Raw genomic sequence first — 25,274 nt, forward strand, 5'->3', positions numbered from 1 at the left:
CACAGCTCAAGGTTATAGTCAACCACTACAGCGAAGTCACAGCACCAAAACTTCAGGCAGCTAGTCAGATAGCATCCATAATCAAGAACAAGCTTCTGTAAAGCAAAGGACACCGTCATCAAAACAAAACGACTGCCTACAGATTGGGAAAAAATCTTCACCAACCCTTTATCTGACAGAGGGCTAATACCCAGTATATATAAAGAACTAAAGAAGCTGAAAAGCAGCAAACCAAGTAATCCAATTAAAAAATGGGGAACAGAGCTAAACAGAGAATTCTCTGTAGAGGAATATCGAATGTCAGAGAAACACTTAAAGAAATGTTCAATGTCATTAGCCATTAGGGAAATGCAAATCAAAATGACCCTGAGATTTCACCTTACACCCATCAGAATGGCCAAGATGAAAAACTCAAGTGACAACACATGCTGGAGAGGCTGTGGAGAAAGGGGAACCCTCCTCCACTGCTGGTGGGAATGTAAACTTGTACAACCACTCTGGAAATCAATCTGGAGCTTTCTCAGACAACTAGGAATAGCGCTTCCTCAAGATCCAGCCATACCACTCCTAAGCATATATCCAAAAGAGGCTCAGGTACACAATAAGGACATTTGTTCAACCATGTTTGTAGCAGCTTTATTTGTAATAGCCAGAAGCTGGAAACAGCCCAGATGCCCCTCAACTGAAGAATGGATGCAGAAATTGATGTACATCTGCACAATGGAATATTATTCAGCAATGAAAACTAAGGAAATCATGAAATTTGCAGGTAAATGGTAGGACCTGGAAAGGATCATCCTGAGTGAGCTGTCCCAGAAGCAGAAAGACACACACGGTATATACTCACTCATATAGACATGTAATATATGATGAACCTACTGAAATCTGTACATCTAAAGAAACTAATCAAGAGAGAGGACCCTGACATGTTCAATCCCCATCCCAAAAGACAAAGAGGAAGAACATCAGAGGAGGAAGAAAACAGGAAACAACCTAGGAACACAGAGGGCCTCTGAAATCCTCTGCCCTGCAGACTATCAAAGCAGATGCTGAGATTATGGCCAACTGTTGGACAGAGTGCATGAAATCTTATGTAAGAAGTGGGAAATAGTAAGATCTGGAGAGGACAGGAACTCTACAAGGAGAGCAACAGAACCAAAAATTTGAACAAAGGGGTCTTCCCTGAGACTCATACTCCAACCAAGTAACATGCATGGAGATAACCTAGAACCCCTGCACAGATGTAGCCCATGGCAGTTCAGTGTCCAAATGGGTTCCATAGTAATGAGAAGAGGGACTGCCTCTGACGTAAACTGATTGGCCTTCTCTTTGATCACCTCCCCCTGAGAGGGGAGCAGCCTTACCAGGCCACAGAAGATGACAATGCAGCCACTCCTAATGAGATCTAATAGACTAAGATCAGAAGGAAGGAGAGGAGGACCTCCCCTATCGGTGGACTTGGGGAGGGGCATGCGTGAAGAAGGGGGATGGAGGGTGGGATCGGGAGGGGAAAAGGGAGGGGCTTATGGAGGGATACAAAGTGAATAAAATGTAATTAATAAAAAATTAAAATTAAAAAAAAAAGAAACAAGAATGTTTGTGCTCAGTCTCCCTTTCCCATTTTACTCAGTCTAGGATTCCTGCCAAGAGAATGGTGCCACCGACAATAGGCTGGTCTTCCCATTTCATTTAACCCAAGCAAGATAACCCCCAGCAGACATACCTAGGGGCCCATCACTCAGATGCTTCTAGCTCGAGTTGACAATTGATATTAACCAGCACACACAAGTGACAAGCTCCTTGGTACCAAGACACGGTCCCTTCGCTTTTGTTTCTCCACTGCACAATGCCTACAAGCACCAGTAGACACAAGGTATGGGCTCTGCTTCCCAAAAACAGTCAGTGAAAGGTGACTCCTATCCTCAGGGGTCTAGCCTGCCAGATTGCTCCAGTCATTGAGGACAGCTGGCCATTCCCTCCTACCCAGAGCCCTGTGCAGAGGGGCTGCGGGGTCCGGCACCAACGCTCCTATCCCTTCCGCATCTTCTCAGGCAGTTTTTCAGTTTAATGAAGTTTGTCCTTGCAACCTTCTTTCCCTCTTAAAGAACTCAACAACAACAACAAAACAAATCTCTTAGGAGCAGAAAGACCATCCACAGTCTGCGATCCTCTCCTCACACCTGGCAAAAACATCGTTGTTGGCTCTTAGAATCATTTGAGTTGAACCTCTGCTACAGAGTGGAATCATTGCAGGAATCATTTGCCTAAAAAAAATAAATCCTGACATCAGTTTCTAAAATAAAATCCCTCAAACAACTGTCACTCAATAATAGTCACTCACCTAAAAACACAAACAACTCAGTCTTCACTTGCTCGCAGAATCAGGTCTGGTGGACAGTTTAGTGACAGTACTCTCCCCTCAGGCTCCATAGTATCCTAGGCCAAACACTAGTAGTGGGTTCTTTGTCAGCTGCTTTCCGGCTTGCTCCCCAAGGCTTGCTCAACCTGCTTTCTGACAGAACCCAGGACCACGGGGCCAAAGATGGCCCCATCCACAATGGGCCGGGCCTCCCCATCAATCACTAATTAAGAAAATGCCTTACAGGCTTGCCTACAGCCTGATCTTATGGAGGAATTTTCTCAATTGAGGTTCCCTCCTTTCAGACTCTAGCACGTGCCAAGCTGAAAAACAAACAAACAAGTAGCCAGCACAGTGAGGGTTGTTGCACACACATGTGACAGTGTACACATGGAGGTCAAAGGACAGTTTCTGAGACTCGGCTTCTAGCACGTATGTCCTGGGGACTGAGCTCACAAGGCTTGCCCAGCAAGTGCCTTCACCCACTAAACTATATTGCCAGGCCTCTAAGGATTTTCTTAGGAACAAACTATCTATTGATACTTAAACTACTAAAAATTAACACAGAGATTTTAAAATTATTTATTCAGTAATTCATTTATAATCAATAGGAAACTCAGTACATAATAATAAAATTAGCAGCAAAGTAAAATTTTTGAGAAGAAATTTTAAAGACAAGATTAACAGAAAACGGTGTCCTTGGCACATCTGTTTCTACATTCGGTCTGATAAGCTATATTGTTTGGGTTGAAAGTATCCAGCCTCACACAGGCTTGTGGTGGATGCACCCTGAGAGTTCAATCAGCATAACGAATCCTGCTTGTTTGACAGAACATCAGAAATGAACAAGTAGTCTTCTTCCAAGTTAGCTGCAACGTGGACTCTGAAACTCTAACAATCAACCTACTAACCTTGCTCTGTGAACAAATATTTTGCCTCTGTGTAGTCTTTTTTTATATAACTTTATTTACTTATTTAATTTTTTTGAGACAAAGTTTTTTTTAAGATTTGTTTATTTATTATTTATACAGTATATAGTATTCTGCCTGCATGTGTGCCTGCAGGCCAGAAAGAGGGCACCAGATGGCTGTGAGCCACCATGTGGTTGCTGGGAATTGAACTCAGGACCTTTGGAAGAACAGCCAGTGCTCTTAACCTCTGAGCCATCTCTCCAGCCCCTGTGTAGTCTTTTAAGGACAAATATTATTTCACTGAATGAAAATATCTCCTAAGTTAACAACATATTTCAGCAAATAACATCGAAATTCACATCTGTTAAAGTCACACCTGAGTTCAAATCAACCATGGGAGGAGATACAAGTTTCCCAAAATTCTAACTTTTGCCTGAAGCCACAAATTTTATCATTTGCAACAAATACAGGCAGTTTTTCCTTTGAAATAGCAAGTTCACTTATTTAATTTCCAGACTGTCTGCCAAAATCACAAGTTAGAGTAACCATAGTTTGCCAGTTGTTTTACTTTTTTTTTTTTCCATAGAAAAACAGCTCTACATGGAAGGAGGACATAGCTTAATTTCCTACTCAAGAAAGGCATAAACATTTTTCCTCAAAAGAGCCTTTGTGCTTCCACCTACAGAAGGACATTATGCAAATTCCAATTCCATAATATGCCAGCAATATTAAATATATATATAACACTAAGAATGTTTGAAAGAGCCATATGGAAGCTGTCTTAGTTAGGGTTTCTATTGCTGTGATAAAACACCATGACCAAAAGCAACTCAAGGATGAAAGGGTTTGTTTCCCATACAATTTCACATTACAGTCCATCATCCAAGAAAGTCAAGGCTGAAACCTGGAGACAGGAGCTGATGAGCAGAGGCCATGGAGGAGTGCTGCTTACTGGCTTGCTACCATGGCTTGCTCAGCCTGATTTACTATACAACTCAGGACCACCTGCAATGGGAGGAGCCCTCTCATGTCAATCACTAATGAAGAAAGTGCCCCACAGGCTTGCTTACGACACTCTTATGGAGGCATTTTCTCAGTTTAGAGTCCCTCTTCCCAAATGACTCTAGCTTGGGTCAAGTTGACATAAAACTAACCAATCACAGAGCATAACATTTTAAAAGATAAATAGATATATATGGAATATATCATGTATATATATATATATATATATGTGTGTGTGTGTGTGTGTGTGTATGCATATATGCATATACTAAATATGTATGTGTACATACACACATTCATACACACACAAACACACTGTAAAGTTGTGGAGCTAACTGGAGTTACCCTATACAGAATCCATGGATTAACAAATAAAAACTCCAGTACCAGATAGATATTCAATACCTCTCCTCAAGGTGTCCTGAAGAGATGTCCTGGAGAACCCTCTCCCTCCCAAAAAAATTCAGGCTGTTCCTTTACTCTACCCACCAGCAGTTGATGGTAAAATCCGATTTCTGAAGACACCACACAGACTGGTCACAGGATATAGAGAAATCAAGCTGGTACTAACCAGAAGCTTCCTCCCTGCTGGCTAGCTTTCACAGTACTGGGAGGTTCTATGTAGGTTTCTAGGAAGAAAAAGTCATCAACAGTCACAAATGCTTACATTTGTGAATCACATGAACTACAATAACGACAGACACTGCAAGATATTATTCCCATGAATGCAATAGTGGCACAAATGTTATGGGTATAACCAACAACTTCCACGTAGGATTTGAGGCCCACTCCAAAGAAGAAAACACGTGCTTGGTGCTGTAAAGCTGGCCAATAACCCATGATTGGGGAGGTCACAGAAGTGAACCTACGGTCATTCTGTTAGATGGACACATTATCAGACTCCTCTCTAAATTTGTTATCTCTTACCCATAGATCAGTGAAACTCTCAGATCTTATCAATGAAAGTCTTGCAACTGGCCAAGGTACAAAGAAGCATCTGTGGAGTGTTCAGCCACAAATGAATATCTATGTCAAACTCACAAACACACACACACACACACACACACACACACACCTCACACACACAATAATCAGGGACATTGATGAAAAGGAGGGCAGAAGGATTATAAGAGCCAGGGGTCTAGAAGGATCAGAGCAAGGACCAAAACAAGGTCACCTAGATATGCCAGGACTGATGCATTTATGATTGAGAACAGCTGTGGTTGCCTGCAAAGCTCAATCCAGGAAATTTTGTAGCATGGAAAGGGAAGTGCTTCACAAGGCCTCATCTCCTAACTAAGGATCCACTGACATTTGATGATTTCTGGGAGAGGGAGAGTCAATTTTCTTTAAGGGTATGGCCCCTGGTGGGTTGACTACACTCCAGTGAACAGCCCCATGATCAGGAGAACACAGACAGCATAAAGCAGATTCAACCAGTTATTTTTCAAAAATTTAAAACATAAAGCTGGGGAAGATGGAAGGTAGGAGTAGATCTGGGGGAGAACTAAAGGGTAAAATGACCAAAAAACATTGCATGAGATTCTCAAATAATTAATAATATTTTAAGTACATTCTTTCATTTATCTATTTTCATTATTACAATAAAATCCCCAAAGTTGGATCGCTTCATAATAAAAGAGGTTTGCTTGGTTCCCAGTTTTGGAAGCTGGAAGTTCAAAATAAGGTGGCCCATTTGGACCAGTTTGGACTATAGTGACAGCCTAACAGAAATGGTACCACGGCGGCAAAAACACATGAGAGAAATCACAGCACCAGATGGAGAGCCAGAGGGCAGCTCATGGGCCAGCCTCAGGTTCTCATAACAACTCACTTTAATAAGAATAGACTCAGGGAATCTCTGACCCCTATGAATCCCTTCCAAGGGCATGTCGAGGACCTAAGGACCTGTCACTAGGCTCCTCCTCTTAGGAGTCCCACCATAGGCTGGAGAGGTGGCTCAGTGGTTAAGAGCACTGTCTGCCCTTCCAAAAGACCCAGGTTCAATTTCCAGCACCCACATGGCAGCTCACAATGTCTGTGACCCCAATTTCAAGGGATCTGACACCTTCATACTAATGCACACAAAATTAAATAAATTTTTTTGAAGAAAAGAAAAGAGTCCCACCACTTCCACACTGTCAAACTAAGGGCCAAGTCTCTAACATAGAACCTCTGGAAGAAAAAAACACATCCAAACCATAGGGGTGTTCTCGTGTTAAGTTTAAATAAATGTTTTATTTCAAGTTTGTCAAAGACACTCTTGAAGAGTACAGTCTTCTGGGGTATGAGCTGGTAAGGAACACCTTGACTGCCAGTAGAGACTTAGTCCTACGGTCTTGGTCTGTGCTGGAGCCCCTACCACCACTTTAAACTCATCAACACAAACACCAACAAGGGGAAGGTCCCGCTGAATAAAGTCTTAACTCTATAAATCCCTGAAAAGTTTCCAAGCACCCAGAGGCTGACAGATCACGAGCTATTTTACCAGGTGGCTCTAGATATAATAGACTTAAGTCCTTGCTCTAGATTTGCAGGCTTCCTCAACATGCATGCCCAACTCACAGCCCAGTCTTCAGCAAGTGTTAGTAAACCAGGGCCGTCCTATGGACATTATTGTCCTCTCTGAGTTGCATTTAGTCCTCTGTTCAGCAGTGACTAGAGCACTCCCTTCCAGCTCAATATTCCAGTCTAGATCTTGTATAATGGGCACTGCACAGTTCCAAAACTTTCCGTGTGAGTTAACCGTGATGAGACCCAATTGTTTATAAGAACATGTACACCTTAGCTAAGATATAGGAGGGAGGGGAAAGGGCCAGTCAAGATGAGCTACAGGCCACTGGGAGAATCAAGGGACAAATCCTGTTTTAACACTCATATATTAAGGAGGCCATTACATCTTCCTCCATGTAAGACTCCATACTGGTGACAAGAGAGCTACATGGTCTATTTTTGAAAACCCCATTAACTTAAAACTTTAAGCTTCCTAAAGAGACTTACAGAAATATGAACTTTATAATGAACAGTTTCTCAGTAGGCAAAGAATCTCCTTCATTATTATCTGTTTGACTAATGAGATATTTCATAAGAAAGTTCAGTGAAACTGGAGTTGGTGGTACACACCTAAATTCCCAGCACTCTGGAACCTGAGGCTGGAGGCTCATGAATTCAAGGCCAACCTGGGCTATATAGAGAGACTTTATTTAAAAAATTTTAAAAGCAGACAATTTAGCAATCACTTAATCAAGAGACTGTGGAAGACAGTAATAAGAAATATAGTTGCACTGAACACGATGAATCATACCTGTAAACCCAGCACTGGGGACGCTTACAATGGGTTCTAAGCCAGCCTCAGAATGAGACCATGTCTCTTAAAAAAAACAAAGGAAAACACAACAAATAGAAAGAAGAGAGGGAAGAAAGAGAAAAAAATGACTACTGTGGTCTAAATGTGCTCTGTGTGCCTATACCATTTAAACATTAAAAACTTAGTCCCCAGGATGACAGGACTGAAAGGTGGTAGAATCTCTCTAGGTCATTAAGGTATGCCCTTACCAGATCTCTCAGTTCCTCTCTCCTTCCTGACCGCTCTGTCACAAACTGCTACCACGCTGTGAAGCCGCATCACAAGTCTAAGGCTAGGAAGCAACCAGATTTGAGGCTGGAATCTCCAAAACCATCATCAGAAAAAGATCCATTTTCATCGTATAACTTAAGTGTCATTGGTATTTTACCAATGCAAAGCTGATGACCATAGCATGATTCAGTAAAATCCACCACAGAGGGGCAGGCTTGTTAGGCTCCCTCCCTCTGCAATACTGCCAGGCCCCAGGACTGGCTCAGGCACCAGACAATAGGAACAGTTGGCCTCAGAGGACGAACTTAGTGAGCTAAATAAATTATTAATCCCCTAAAAGTACTTCAGGATAAAATAATAATGGCTTCTCTACCCAGAAAGCTTTTACTATTGAACATGTTTGTGCATCAGTCATCTCACTTTGCTTCCATAATGGCCCCAGGAGAAGCACAGGCCAGGCAATTCCATCTGCCTTTCTTCAGAGCAGAAACACAGTCAGGGAAGGGGGCCCAGGAACCAGCTCCTTCAGACAAAAAGGGATATCTCCTCCAAAGTGTCTGGCCTCAAAACTGCTTTCTTCATCAAGTTCGTTTATCTTATTTACCTTCTACCTTTATTCCAAGAAAAGTGGAGCACCTTACATTTTTCTTCTTGTAATATCAAAAAAGGCTTGATTTTCCCATGTGAATTCAGTTAAAAATAAAAAAGACAGGCTACCATGCCTTTGTAATATCTGCTCAGAAAACTGCCAAAAATGTACAGCTTCATTTCTAGGCAGTGGAGAAACACAACAAAATAGAAAATGGGTCAAATAATTTCCAAAGAAACAGCTTAACTCAGATATTTTCCTCTTTTAAAACTTTTCTATCATTAAACACACATCTCAACAGACACAAATTAAGACAGAAATGGATTCTTTAAAGAGAAGTGGTAGCTGAAGAAAACCCATTATCAGACAGCTGATGATGAAGAAATGCTTTATATACCAAAGTATTGGTGACAGGGTTGCCCCAGCCACCTGACACAGTCCATGTACAACTCCAACCATCAGCTTGGAGAAAGAAGAAAGGGGAAGACAGCTATCTACAAGACTGTCATCCACACTGTTCCGGTGAGCTGTCACACAGAGTCAAGCTTAGACAAAACAGGCCCAATTTGAGGAAGACAGGAGAGCATTTAGCTACAGTTCTGACACAAGCGTCTCTGCCAAATGGGGAAAGCCACCCTTTCCTAAAAGTAAAAAGCAGGCTGCAATTATTCTCAAAGTACCCAGCTAAAGCGACAGCTCAGAAGGCCACACGGACAAGCTTTCAAGGGGTTCTCTCCCACCCATACCCATGCCTTCTATGGATCATATACTGAGAAAATACTTCCCATTTTGTTTTGGAACTACAAAACACTAAACCCTAAAGCTCAAGAAGCAAGCTAGCCCTCCCGGGCAACCTAGCTTTACTCTGCTTATCTGCTCGGCCACAGGACTAAATTAAAGTGTCTCCATTAAGCCTAAAGAACTGGGGACTTGAGAGATGACTCACTGGTTAAGAGCACTGGCTGCTCACCTACATGGCAGCTCACAACTGCCTGTGATGCCAGTTCCAGGGGACCTGACACCCTCACACAGACATACAAGCAGGTAAAACAAAAATGCACATAAAATAAAAATACAGTTTTAAAAAAGACTGAGGATCCCAAATTATTCCTTCTAGTAATTCTGAAAATGTAATGTCTAGCATACATAAAGAAATCAAACTCCATGAAGGAAAAACAGTAGCTCCTACACACTCAAGCAGAGCCATAAAGACACAGAAGTTAGAATTATCTAATATGTCCTCAACAATAAAAATGCAAATAACCCAATTAGACAATAGGAAAAGATCTGAATAAACATTTCAGAAAATATACTAATGGATAACAAGCACTTGAAAAGTTGCTCAGCATTACCAATCACTAAGGAAATGCAAATCAAAATCTCAAAGAGAAACCACCTTCACTCACAATAACGGCTATTAACAGGAGAAAAAAAAAACAGAAAATAACAAATGTTGGTAAACTTATAGACAATAAGAACTTATGCATTGGCGCATATGCTCAAATGAAGTTTTTTTGTGAAAACAAAGATTCAGATATTCATAGATCTATGTGGAAGGCATTATTCACTATAGTCAAAAGGTAGATATAACTCAAGTGTGTCAAAAGGTAAACAGAAAAAGAAAATGTAATACACACAATTATATGATGGCTAGTTTTATGACAACTTGATATAAGCTGTAGTTTTGGGGGAGAGGAAACTCAACCGAGAAAACGCTCCCACCAGACTGGTAGGCTCAGTAGATCATTTTCTTAATTAGTTATTAATGTGAAAGGAGTCCAGCCCATGGTGGGAGCTGAGCAAGCCAGGAGGCAGCACTACTCCACAGCCTCTGCATCAGTTTCTGCCTCCAGGCTCCCGCCCTGTTTCAGTTCCTGCCCTGATTTCCCTCAGCAATGGAGCCTGACCTAGGCTAAAATAAACCCTTGCCTCTCCAAATTGTTTAAGATCACTGAGCTTTATCACAGCAATAGAAACCCTAACAAAAACACAATAAAATTGTATTATCCAGCCTTTATAAAAATGAAATTTGTGATGGATCAACTATAGGTGAATAAGACAGTCACAAAAGGACAATACTATATTATTCTGCTTCTTTGAGATATATGAAATAGTCAAGTTCACAGAGGTATTAAGAAGCATGGTGACTCTTACGAGCTGAAATAAGAAAGCTATTGTTTAACGGGTCAGAGTCTCAGGTTACATGAAGGAACTTCTGTAGATGCACAACTATATGAGTGTAATTAGTGTCACAGAGCTGAACATTAAAGCGTTTGTTTAAGGAGGAGGAGAGATGGCTCAGCAGCTGAGTTCTCACAACTCTCGTGGAAGATCTAACTAAGTTCAAGTCCCAGTACCCACACTGAGACGCTCGCAATTGCCTGTAACTCCAGCTCCTGGGTATCTATCTGACACCTCTGACTTCCGCAGGCGCCTGCACTCCTTTTCCCACACCCATACACATCACATCCATATCACTAAAAACAAAATCAAAGCCGGAGAGATGGTTCAGTGCCCGGGAGTGGTTCCTGTTCACACAGAGAGCCTGAGTTTGATTCCTAGCAGCCACACTGTAGCTCACAACTACCTTAAGTCTGCTTCCATGGGATCTGATTCCCTCTTCTGACCTCTACAGGCTCCTACACATACATGGTGCACATTCATAACTTCAGGTACACACACATACACATGGACAGACAGACAGAAAGATAGATAACAGTTTTTTAATGATGAAAATTTAAATAAAATAAGTCTCTAACTATATATGCTGTAAACGGTAGGTTTTATATTACACATGCTTGACAACAACAGAAAAAAAATGTACTTGGAGTAGATAGCCCAGCAGCTAAGAGTGGTTGCTGTTCAGTAAGACCAAAGTTCCGGTTCCAGCACCTATGTAATAAGTCTGATGTCCTGTAAACACCTGTGACTCTAGACCTGGAGGTGCTGATAAAATCCTCTGGCCTCCACACATGAACAGGTCACACATCCACATACGCATGTGCACAAACACATAACGACACACATACACACATAATAAGTTAAAAAATATTTTAAAGGAAATAACCATGCGTGTTAATGAAAGCAAAAACCGGTCATTAGAAACTATTAGCAAGTAACATAGTTCTGGTTTTTTTAATCTAAAACTGAAACATTACAAAATCATGGGTGAGTTTTAAAACACTAACAGAAGAACTGAAAATTTGGCCAAAAGAAAATATTCAAACCAAAGCATGTGAAGTCAAAATCATGAAACTACATGACAGGACATCTAATACACATTTAACTAGAGTCCCAGAAGGAAAGGAGAGAGAAAATAAACAAGTAACATCTGATGTTGATCATGGCGGCAAAATTTCTAGATTTATGAGAGATGCTGTGCCTTGCATACAAGAACAGTGCATCTCAAGCAGATGTGTATCGAGCTGAGTAAAGTTACAGAAATGAAAAAGCAGTGAGGAAATCCTTCAAGGCAATGGAAAACTCACAGGCTACAAGCAGAGAAGTCATACTAACTACTGATTGCTGACCAGGAACAAGAAAACTCAGACACTTTGGATAGGTATCTCCAATGTGCTGGAAGAAAACAATGTCAATGTTAAATTCAGTATATGGGGGGAAAACATTAAGAATGAACATGAAAGGGTGATATTAGTGAAAACAGCAAAGAAGCATATCCAAAATTCCTCTTTCAGGAAAGCAGTGAAAACTGGCAAAAACTGTTAGCAACCAAGTTTTCAGGATTCTAAAAAGTTGACTAAATGCTTGTCTGAAACTGAGAGGCATTTGTTAAATAGCTGAGTGTCCACAAATATCTAAGTGTTATAACTTGCCTTTTCCTATTATCTTTACCCCCACAGCACAGCATTTTCAAAAAACCAACAGCCAGAAAAACCACTACAGAGAGAGAGAGAGCAAGCAGCAAAGACTTATTCCCAGAAGACCATTACCTGACACAGCTTGTAGAATGTACTTACAAGCTGGCTTCATTTGGCTCAACTTGGAATTCACCCAGTGTACAAAATACTTTCTTCAAGGGTTTTTATCAAAACTACTGGCCTCCATTGTTTGACTCTGTGACTACCTAAAACACTGGACAGCAGTTTGAGTACATAAAAACCTAAAAATAACCCCCAGCACTTACAAGGAAGTATGGAAATGAGATTTGAACCCCAGTGTATTCCTAGAAAGCTAGGCAGTCATATCCATCAGAGAATTCAAGGTTATGCGAATGCCCAGGAAAGAACTGAGACTTCCCTGGTTGGTCCTAAGTTCTCACACAGAGCTGACCTAGAAATGATGATATACAAGTAGGAAATGAGGGCCAGAGCAAAGTTATGAACTGGCAGGTTATCTATATGCTTTAATAGAGACACAGGACAGAGAATACAGACTTTACAGCAGAAAAGTCACTAAACAACTTGAAACAACTATAAGTAAATAAGTAGCTATAAAAATAACACATTTGGGAAGGAAACACAATCCAATTTTTGGAGTTGCTACATTATATTATTTAAAAAGTAGGGTTTTCATCCAGGCATGATGGCACATGCCTATAATCCCAATGGAGAGGTGGAATCAGGGAACCAGGAATTCAAGATCAAGTTTGAAGCCAGGCTTGAAGTTTGAGCCTAGACTACATGAAATTCTGCTCAAAGAAAAATGAAAAAAAGAAAGGAAGTAAGAAAGGCAAGGCAAGGCAAGGCAAGGCAGGGCAGGGCAAGGCAAGGCAGGCAGGCAGGAAGGAAGGAAGGAAGGAAGGAAGGAAGGAAGGAAGGAAGGAAGGAAGGAAAGAGAAAAATAGAAGGAAGGGAGGAAAAAGAAAAATAGAAAACGAAGAGAAAAGAAAAAAGTTTCAACAAATTTCAACATATTATGATACTTACAAAGAAACAAGAAAACAGCTCAAACATAGTAGGAAAAGCAATCACAAGGACTGCTTCTAAGGAAGACTCAGTATTGGAAATAAGACAAGAAAAACTTAAATAAGTTATATAAAATATATTTAAATAACAAAAGAAAATATATTAAGGACAGAAAGTTATCAGAAATCTACCAAAAAGTTATTGTAACTGATAAATCCCTTGCATGTGTAATAAAAATATAATACTATTAAGATGATAATATACCACATTTGTTTGTTTGTTTGGAGGCAGGGTCTCGTTATACAGCCTTGACTAGACTGGACCTCACTATATAGACCAGGCCAGTTTCAAACACATAGACATCCGGTTAGTTCTGCCTCATGAGTGTTGGGATTAAAAGCCTGAGGGACCATTCATGGCTCTCGGTCTGTTTTGTGTTGTTATTTAAAATAATACCTGAAGTTGAGTAACTTATAAAGAGATTCTTTGACTCATGATTCTGGTGTCTACAAACTCCAACCAGCATAAAGCCAATATCCTGGCTATGGCCCCCTGGCATGGCTATGCCACAACATGGCAGAGAAACACAAAGGAAGCTGCCACATACAGAAAGGGCACATGTGAGAGAAAGAAGCAAGAGAGATTTGGGGGTGTCAGACTCTGTCATAGCACCTTGCCTTTCCAGAACTTCCTCTGAAAGAGAGAAAGTGAACCTAGAATAAAAAGTATTAACCCCACGTAAGTACCTAATTACCTACCACTAGTCCCAACCCATCCCTCACCCCCATCAGCTTACTAGGGGATCAAGCTTACAGCATATAACCAACCAAAACCACATCACTCTCTAAACTCTCTTCAGATTCAGTACAATTTCACAACATTCCACTCCCCGCCCCACCCTAACTCCCCATTTTTCAGAACTTCATAAACTAATCGTAAAGGTCATAGGAAACGTAAAGGGAACAGAAGCCACAGCAATCTTTCACTGTGTGTGTTGTTTTGATTTTGATTTTTTTATCTTTTGGGGATAAAAGTCTCACGTAGCCCAGGCTGGCTTCACACTTGCTATGCAGCTGAGGATGACCTTGAACTCCTGACCCTCCTGCCTCTAATTCCCAAGTACAGGGATTACAGGTGGACACCACTATCTTGCATTACATGGAGAGCACAAACCCAATGCTTCATCTCCAAGATTGCAGACAAGCACTCTATCAACTTCACGTATCCCCAGACACCCGAACAATCTTAAGAACAAAGTCAGGGAACTCCCATGTCTCAGTTTTGAAAGTTACTGCCAAATTCCAATAATCAAGGTTGTCTGAGTCAGGCTTGGTACAGACTTTGGATGCCAGCTGCTTGAGAAGCTGAAGTAGGAAGTTTACAAGTTCAAGACCTGCCTGACTGACAGAGTGAGTTCAAGGCCAGCCTGGTCAACTTAGTGAACAAACCTGTCTCCACAGAAAAAGTAAAGAGAGTGAAGAATGTAGCTCAGTGGTAGAGCACATGCTTATTTATTAGCATGCTCAGGCTCTAGGTTTAATCCCTAGTACCACAAAGTAAATAAACAAATAAAGTCTTTCCGATATAACTAAGTAGGATACTGCGTATGTTTTCTTCTAGCAGTTTGAGCATTTCAGATTTTAAACTGGGGCATTTGATCCACTTGTGAGCTGTCATAAATATAAGATACACGGGTATATAGATCAATGGAATAAAATTAAAAGTCCAGAAATCAACTCAATTTTAGAGTAGACTGATTTTTTTTTTTTTTTTTTTTTTACAAAAGTGCTAAAACTATTCAATAAAGAAATAGTCTTTTCAACAATTGGTACTGGACGCCATATTCAATTAGATAGTAACATGTAGAACACTACCAAGCCAATGTCGGTGTCCTAAGTTGCAAAGAACAAAACAACAAAAGAAACAAAACGGTAAACTGCATTTCACAAAAATTAAAACATTTTATGGCTCAAAAGATATTATCAGGAAACTGTCACTCACGTTTGGAAGAAAAATGTGGGTGGAAAACTGGATATCCACCTGCGAAAAGAATGAAATTAGAACCATATATATCACCCTGCACAAAAATCTGATCCAAGCAGATCAAAGGCATCGATTTGAAACCTGAAATGCTAAAACTTCTACAAGAAAATATAGGTCATAGCCTATCAGACATAGGTAGAGGAGAGGACTTTCCAAGTGTGACTCAATTTGCCCAGAAATTAAGGCCAACAATTGACAAGTGAAACTTCCGAAGCGAAAAAGAAACCCACAAAGTGGGACAAAACTCTTTGCCAGCCATACATCTGACGGAGAGCCAACATCCAGAATATACAAACAACAAAGCACCAAAACAAACAAACAAAATGACCCAATTTAAAAATGGGCGAGGACAAGGTGGAGGAGGGGTAAGGCATCATCAGATTATATTGTATAAACATTTTTTTCAATTAAAAAAAAAGTGGCCAGGGATATGAACAGAGTGTTCTCAACAGAAGAAATAGAAATGTTTAAGAAAATGTTCTTCTTCCTAGCAATTAGAGAGATGAAAATTAAAACAACTTTGAGATTGTTTTCATTCTCACCCTAGTCATACCAGCTAAGTTCAACAAAACAACTGACAAATGCTGGCAAGGATGTGGGGAAAAGAGAACCCTCATTCGCTGTTGGTCAGACTACAAACTGGTGTAGCCACTGTGGAAATCAGTATGGAGAAAGAATCCTCAAAAAATAAGTCTCCATATGACCCAGCTCTATCATTCCTTGACATATACGCCCAAAGGACTCTGCATCCCTTTCTACAGCTACTTATTCAGCAACATTAATTGCTGCCCTAGTCACAATCCTAACAAAAGCATGCTGCAGCTCACAGTGGAATACTAGCAGCTGGAAAGGAAAGTAAGATCATGAAATTTGCAGGAAAATTGGTGGAACTTGAAAAGATTACACTGAGTGAGGTCATCAGACCCAGAAAGACAAACACTGTTCTCTCCTCTGCAGTTCCTAGCTCCATGTCTTCAGATAAAAATGTAGTTCCCCACCCCTCACCAAAGAAGCTTCTCTTTACAGCACATGGAGATCATTACAGAAAACCGCAACTGGACACAAGGCAGAGACTGAGGAGCCGAGCCCCAAGAGCTACATCTGCAATGCAACTCCTGTACCCAAGTTCAGAGAATATCCCAGACTAGGGAGTGAAAAGACTGTAGGAGCTAGAGGACCAGGAAGTCTTCTGTGAACACTGAGTCTCCTAGAAATGGCTGCTTAAACAAGACCTAAACAATGCCAGCATCAACAGATAGGCTAACTCAGAAGGAGGGAAATCACAGGGAGTCCCACCCCTGGACAAAGAACTATAGGCAACTAATGACTGCTGAGAGGGAGAATTAGTTTCTCCTGGAGAGCCAGTTATCCAATACCATGTGGTTAGTGAAATCGTATACACACAGACAATAAAATGGGCTCAGCGGGTTTATTTATGTTTGTATACATGTATACATACAAACACAACACACATAGGCAACAAAAAAATCAAAGAAAAAGCAGCTAGAGCAAAACAAGGAGAAACGCAGGAAGGGATGGAGGAAAGAAAGTGAAGGGGAAAATGACGTAAATATAATCAAGTTTTAAATATATTAAGTTGTAAGATGAAAAATATCTGTAGCACATCCATCAGATAAGGGACTAGCAGAGAGAACCCCTGTTATGCAACAATAAGAGGACAAAGACTCCGATTTTAAAATGAGTAAAGCATCAGGCAGACAGTTCTCCAAAGACAACGTACAAATGGTTAACAACGTACATAGCTATGAAGAAAATCCTAACTAATGCCATAAGTGAGCTACCACCTCCTACCCACTCAGATAGCTATGATTTTAAAAAAGACTGGAAAATAAAAAATGCTGACATGGACGTGGCAAACTTGTAACCTCACACACTCCTGGTGGGAATGTAAAACGGTACAGCATTTTTTTTTTTTGAAAGACACTTTAGCAGCTAATCAAAAAGCTAAGCAAAGAGCTGACCCAGCACCTCTACTTCTAGGTATAAACCTAAGAAGACTATAAGTAAATAAGCAAACAAACAAATCAATCAATCCAAATGTCCACCTATGCCACCTTAACTATACAATACATTATTATTCAACCATAAAAAAAGAAATGAAATACTATGATACACTGATACACTACTACACGGAAGAAGCTTAAAATTACTATACTAATTAAAAGAAAGCAGGCACAGAAGGCCATGTGTTATACAATTCCATTCAGATAAAATGTCTACAATAGTTACATCCTTAGAGACATAAAATAAATTACAAGATGCCAATGGCAGGAGGGGGGAAAAAAAACCAAGGAGTTACTATTAACCTATTAACATACTATTCTGTTCTTTCTTCCTTCCTTCTTTTTTTTCTTTCTTTCATTGTTGTTGCTCTTATTGTCTGAGATAGGGTTTCTCTATGTAGCCCTGGCTGTCCTGTAGACCATGCTGGCCTCAAACTTAGAGATCTGCCTGTGTCTCCTGAGTGCTAGGATATTAAAGGTGTGTGCCCCCACCATGTCCAGTTTTCTTAAAGATGACAAAAAGGGCCCAAGAATTAGGAGTGATGATAGTTGGATACACTGTAAATATGCCAAAACCACAGAACTGTAAACTTTGAGAGAATAAATTCTGCCTGTTATGTCTAAAATATTTTGATTAATTGGAAAAAGTAAAATAAAAATACTTTTAGGGAAAAAATTATGAAGTATCTAACATCCAGCTGAAGAATGTACATAGAAGACCCTTTCAGCACAGGTGGAAAAATCCCAGAAAGAAAATCAGAAATGAAAAAAAAAAGAGAGAGCGAGAGAGAGAAATGAAAATAAACCAAAGGTTTAAAAAAGAGATAAAGTTGTAATTACAATATCTGGGTAGTCTATAACATACTATCTAATTATGACAACTACTAAAGGAAGAAAAATTGACCATAGCTTCTAATATAGGGGAGAGGGTGGCGAAACAAAGTGGCTGTTTTCAAAATCACAATATCAATTCTAAATGAGAGAAAAATCAACACAGAAAATGTAAGACAGGAAGAAATACATAAGACTGTGAATTTAAATTCAAATATATCAGTAACTACATTTAATGTAAATACACTAAATACTTGAAGAAAAAGACCAAAATTGTCAAATTAGGTGGAAAAAAAATCTAACAAATGCCTTCCTTCCAAGAGAGATAGTTAAAGCATCAGGGCATTAACAAAGATACTTTGTAGACATGAGACTAAACCAGTCAGGTCTGGCTATGTGAGCATAATGCACACCCCCCATAAAGGCAAAGCCTCGGGACTAGAGATGGGGAGGACACTAGACACTCTCCATTCATCAAGAAGATGAAACAGGCCCTGCGCTGACAATCTCAGCACTTGGGAGAAAGAGCAGAAGGGCCAGGATGAGTTCAAGGCCGACCTGGACTTCAGGAGACTCAAACTCAAAAACGAAAGGACAGAACAATCTGAAATTTGCATGTTGCTAATAATATGTCCTCGAATATACATATACGTAACTACTGACCAAACTACATGGAGAACTAAGGCAATCCATAATGATAATGAAATCATCTTGGTAACAGATACAGCAACCAGACTTAAACTAGTAAGAAAACAGCTCTGATTAATATGTTTACAACTTAGCTAAAGCAAATGTATGGCTTTTTGAAGTTAATTTTTTCAAATACACAGGAATGTCTTTACAGTGCATATCAGCAAATTTCAAAGGATTAAACTCATAGAAAGTAAAATCTTCGAACAATATAAAAAGCTGTTTTGATTAATTGGAAATATAAGACATTTTCAATTAATAAATAAGAAATAAAATAAAATAAAATGAGATAATAAATAATTTGATAATAATAATAAATATAAATAATAATAAGATAATAAAATAATATTGAAATGTCTCAATAGTTTTTTAAATTTCCTGTAAGTCAAAGAAAAAAACCATAACAGAAATTACGAAAATACTGAATACTGAAAAGAAATCAAACTCTGTAAGATACAGCGCAAGTATTATCTACTAGAAAATATATCTATTAGAAAATATATCTATTAGAAAATATATCTATTAGAAAATTATCTTTTAGAAAATATACTAGAAAAAAAGAAAACACTACAAATTAATGTTTGTTTCAGATTAAAAAGGGAAAATCTAAAGGAAAATAAAAGGAATCTAATTTCACTCACAGTTTAGATGCACAAATCTCAAAAATAAAATTCCAGTCTTTAGAGTCTAACTATACATCCCAAGAACAAGCTAGCATTAACAGTCACAGTTCTACAGTGGCAGGATTATTCGTATTTTTAAAATTCTGCTTCTACTGGTATTCATTATTTTAAGCATTTTCCAAATAAACATACTTTAAGATAACGAAAATGTTTTTAGTAGTTAATATTCTGCTGATCTCTCTTCATTAGGTCAACTAGTTAATAAATGGCAAAAAAAAAAAAAAAGTTAGCTCAGAACAGCCATTTTGTCTGAGTAATACAAACCCATAACACCTTATATGTCTTAGCATCTCTATTCAAATGCCTGAAAACAATTGACAGATAGGAATATAAGAAGACTTAAAGAAGTGATGAAAACTGGTAAGCATTTTCCCAAATATTAAGGGAGTGCCTCATATACACACATTTATAAATAGAATCTATATTGCACTTTAATGAATAATTTAAAAGCACTTTGCTAACAGGGTTAAGAAAACAGGAACCTTAATGCCCAAAAATCAATACTTCTGTCCTATCCCCAACCTGGTAAGTTACAGAAACGGACATTTAGAAATGTGTGAGCTAAACAGTAAGGTATCAAAAGGTTTAAAAACATTTGCAAGCTTTGACCTAATAGTTCTGCCTTCCAAAACTTATCCTGCAGAAGTATTCACCAGTACATATAATTTTGTATAGAATATTTACCAAAGCTTAAATACTACATAAAGCAGAATAAATTTTCAGTTATAAGAAAGTTCAACAAACTGGACTATCTACTGGCACAGCATGCTGCCATCTATGACCGTATTTCAGAAGATTATCCGTGATACGGTGGAAGTTGTCATGAGTTACAAGAAGTAAATAACTTTATTTGTTTGTTTCTTTCTTTCTTTGGTATGCGAGCATAAACACACAGTTTCATGAATGCTAAGCATATACTCTACCACTGAGCTATAATCCATGACCTAAAGAAAAAAATTATTCATGGACTATGTTATGGAATGAATCATGACTTTAAGATATGCCCAGCACATCATACACTATACACCACAAAGTACACACACAGAGAAAGAGAGAGAGTAGGCTAAAGGTGTTGGATATTTTTCAATGATCTCTACTGCTTGCTTCAGTATTTCTATACAAAGCATTCTATACAAAGCATTACTTTATAAGTAGAAAGATGTTTTTTAAATTAAATATAAACTACCTCAGATGGATTGACTCTTCAGCAATCCAAACATATTTCTCTTGAGGTCATGAGACATCTGCACATTAGTTTTCTATGGCTGTATAGGCTATGACGACAAATGTATACGCTCAAACGATATGCTCTTATCTCATCATCTTTCCGAGGCACGAAGCTCAGCAGGCTTAGCTGACCCTCTTGCTTAGGGTCTCCCAAGGCCACAGTCAGGATGCTGATCCGGCTGTGCTCTCTCACCTGCCGATGTAACTAGTGTGGGGGAGGGGACAGTGTAAGCAATCAACAGGATTTGTTTCCCTGAACTGAAGACTAAGTACTTCCTGCTTCTGACTGTCCTGAGTCCACCCTCAGCTCCAAGGAGCTCTACTACATCTCTGGCATTCTCCCTACTTCAAGTGAAAAAGAGAATCTATATATCAAATCCCCAACAAGATGGGATTTTGCATAATACAACATGGAAGTGGCATCCTGTCACGTTGGCTATATTCTGTGGTTGAAAACAAAGTCACAGGTTCCACCTACATTCACCCAGAGAGAACTTTTTTTTATTTCTTTTGGAGATGAGTATCATGACGGGGGCCGCCTTAACTATATCTATATCTAGCTTCTTGCAAAGAGCCCAGACAATGTGTGTGCTCAGATCTGAAACCCTCTGATCAACCGACCACAAAGAAAACAACCCTGTTCTGTGCACAGCAAAGGCAAGACAATACTCTAAGAAAGAGAGAACTGAGCTCACTAAGGGTCTCAGTGGCCACCAAGAACTGCAACAGGAGTACAGAAGGCTAAGATTTGGAACTATGGAAAGAGAAATAGGGAAATGCAGTATGCCCGGGCAAGTTTTAGAAAGGGTAAGGGTGCTGTTCCCTAAGGGTCCAAATGCAAAGGGTTAGTCCCTAAGGCAGTGGCACTAGGTGCCGTGGTACTGGGGAGGTGCTGGGGGAGAGGGCTGCCCGCACAGCGCATTGAGACCGGGGCCTCTGCGTCTCTGCTGGAAGACATAGGCACTGGCTTGATATGGTCAGTGCTATCACCATCATTCACTTACTACAGGCCCAAACCCCAGGGACCACCTACTCATGGGCTTAAGCCTCCAAAACCATGAACCAAAATAAATCTCCCCTTACTGCATAAGGAGCTTATTATGCTGGGCATAGAGATGCAAAGCTGCCTAATCCACAGGAATTTCTCCATAACAAACACAAATCACAGATGAGGTCTAGCCTCACATTCCACTTTGGTCTCTTACAACAAACAAGCCTGAAACATCCATTAGTCTTTTCCGAATGGTGAATACCACTAGTATTTGCCAAGGTTCAGGCTTCCTACACTTGTAAGACATGCGAGACTCCACTCGCTGGCACCATTTGATGTGAGCAGATACACGGCGGCCCTTCTAGTTGACTGTCCATCTAAAAGGAGCAGGCCCAGAGCGTCTAAGCAATTTTGACAGGGCTGTGCCCGCTGCACGCTTGGCACAGGTGTGCAGCTACATACCCACCCAGCATCTGGGAGGCTCAGAGATTTTGCGTTTTTAAGCCCAGCCTAAACTATACAGCAAGACGTCAAAAAAGGTAATTCTGTCAACTTCCAAAGGACAAAGTATTTTCCCTTCCAAAAACTGTTCCAGAGAAAGTGAAGCAACACCATGACACCAAATCTGAAAATGGGCAATGCAGAAGTTCACCAATGGCCAATGTGTGTTTATGAGTATATATGACAATGGTTTAATGTAGTAATCATGACCTAGCAACATATAACCCAGAAAATTAGTGATAACTTAAAATTTAAAGATTTAAAGTATTTTATTTCAGTGGATGTGTAAAGAAGAAAACATAAAATTATCTGAAAAGTATACTTAAGACATTTAATAAAAATCAAAATATATTTTTGGTTTTTCTTACACAGGTTCTATGTAGCCCAGGCTAGCCTTGAGTTCAAAATCTTCCTGTCTCAGCATCCTGAGTGCTAGAATTACAGGCATCTATCAACACGCTCAGCTGACTTTAACAAAAAAAAAAAAACTTTCATCGAACTATTAATAGGTGAGGCAATCCATAACCCAAAAAAAGGAATCTACTAGAATATAAAAGCAAAGTTCACTATTAAACTTCTAATGTGATTATTCCTAGCTTGAGAAGCACTACAAGGATATTCTCATCCCATTTCCAGGAGCTTTGCCTCGTATGCCATAGGAAGTAAATAAAATATTTAAGGACTATAAAAAAAGAAATTAAACTATAATTATATATAAAAATAACATATGCACACACACAAAGACAGGCATGGTGGTGCATGGAGGTACATCTCTGAGTTCAAAGCCAGCATGGTCTATAGAGAAAGTTCCAGAATAGCCAGGCTACAAAGAAAAACCCTGTCTTTAGGGGAGGAGGAGGAGGAGGAGGGAAACAGAAAATGTATTCACACCATGTGTGAAATTCAGTGTTTCAAAAGCAGCATTGCAAATCACTGGGAAAAGGTGGTAATAAATAAGAATGGTACAATTTGTTAGACATACAAAAAATGAATTCCAAGTAAAATATAAAAGCTAAATATTTGAACTTTTTAAAAAGAAGACTGTCTTATGACCTTGAAGTACATAGATTCCTCAAATAAGACCCAATAACCACAAATCATAAAAAGATTGCTGAGTTTTACTACATTAGAATCAAACATCTATTCATCAAAGCAACATTTTTTAAAGAATAAGGAATGAGACAAAAGTAGAATCAAAATATGTACAAAGAACTCTGAAAAAGGTACAAGGACATAAACCAGGCAATAAACAGATGAACGACATAACATTACAATTTATAGGGAAAAAAAAAAAAAAAACAAACCCAAGTGGTTTTAAAAAAAAATAATAAAATAAAGGTGGGGAAGTAAGGTGGTAAAAAATCCTCAGACTCACTAGTCATCAAGGAAATGCAAATTAAAACAGTGAGATATTTCATACCTACCTGATTGGCGACACAACATCTAAAGATTAAAGAATTCCTGAGGCTGGGAATCAAGCTTTCGGAAGGTAACTGACAACAAGGAGGCTGTGGCCCTCAAGCTCTGTAGTGGGCACCTGGACTGTGCTCTCCCAGGTGCCCAGCACAGAGCAATGGTGAGCCAGTGGAGCACGGCGATCAGCAGAAGCAGAGGCTGAGCGAGCTGCTATGAGGAGGCAGGAGGTGAGATTCAGCTCAGGTAACATTGCATTAGATACCCATCTTCTTTGGGAATAAAAGTGGGAATCAAAGTCATGTTTACTTGGGGCAAACTTGATTCCCAAATCAAGGACTGAGCTCCCTCTGGAGACCCTCTTCTTGCCTTTTTCAGAGGCTGCTACATTCCTTGGCATGTGTCTTCAAAGTTATGAAGACTTTGAAGTGATGGCATCTAAAACCCTCACCTCTCATCACTCTAACACATCACATCCTGTGTTTCCCTCTCCCGCCTTTAAGGATGCTTGTGACTACTGTGAGCCTACCCAGATGACCCAGAACCACCTCCCTATTTTAAACCAACTGATGAGCAACCTTTTCCTATCTGCTCACTAATTCCCCTGCCAAGCAACACAACACATGGCAGGCTCTGGGCACGAGGGCATAGGGTCAGAAGCCATCATTAGTTACCACAAAGCTCCTCTCCAGCTCACCCCCCACTTCCCAACAGTTAGTACCCCTACACATGCCCTCCTCCTTCCATACCAACGCTCATTTTACACTAACCGCCTCTTCTTTTTCTAACCAACTTATTCCATCTGTGCCCAACATTTACAACTCACCAATGAGGGCTTAGCCCAAAGGCTGCTTCCTCTCTGAAGTTTCCTGACTTTCCCAGCTTCTCAGCACACTCAGCGAGCAGGCTGTGCACCCCAACGGCGTCACTTGCAGCCATCCACCGTTCATATGCTCTTCCTCAGATCAAACAGTGGGCTCTTCTCTGACAAGAACTGTTTCACTACCCCAGTGGGCTCCCAGGTCACAACACGAGATTTAGCAAGAAATGAGTACTTGTTTTAAGTATCTCAGCGTATATCTGAAACCTGGATGAAAAAAAAAAGGCTGAGGATTCCCTGAAGATTCCTCCACAAAAGAAATGCCATAAGAAACTTAGACCCAGGCAACTAGTTCAGGTAATTATCCAAAAAACAAAGCCATCCACTCAGCTTGATGTACAACTTACTGATGTGTGAAAGGAATTATACAAGTGACTCTTTTTTTTTTTTTAATTGCTAGCCTATGGAACAATTCTAAAGTAACCAATAAAATTGTCCACAAGAGAAATAAAGACTCAATCTGAAATGATTCACACTCCTCAAAGCTACACACACAAAAGTAGATGCTTCTCAACACGAAATGAATGCCTGCCAATCACCAAAACTCGCATTCTCAGCCTCTCTCCAGGGAAGGCTGTGAGGTGTGAGGGTGTTACAAGTGGCAGTGTTTGGGGACAAGCTGCCCTGCAAACAGACACCTGTACGTATTGCAATCAAGGGTTCTTTTTGTTTGAAGGCAGTTATTAAG

General features: G+C 39.8%; 2 long non-coding RNA genes across 3 annotated transcripts in view; both read right to left on the minus strand.

The window, feature by feature from the left end:
• Positions 1–25,274, minus strand: part of LOC129676690 (uncharacterized) — an 89,801-nt gene that overhangs the window by 61,028 nt on the left and 3,499 nt on the right. The window lies entirely within an intron of this gene.
• LOC129676692 (uncharacterized) lies at positions 76–24,553 on the minus strand. The gene is made up of 3 exons (XR_008720107.1): positions 24,533–24,553; positions 15,305–15,343; positions 76–95 (listed from the first exon to the last, which is right to left on the minus strand). It is a non-coding gene; the product is annotated as an uncharacterized LOC129676692 (long non-coding RNA).

This window comes from Psammomys obesus, unplaced genomic scaffold, assembly GCF_907164565.1.
Source record: "Psammomys obesus unplaced genomic scaffold, mPsaObe1.curated_primary_1811, whole genome shotgun sequence".
Classification (NCBI taxonomy): Eukaryota; Metazoa; Chordata; class Mammalia; order Rodentia; family Muridae; genus Psammomys; species Psammomys obesus.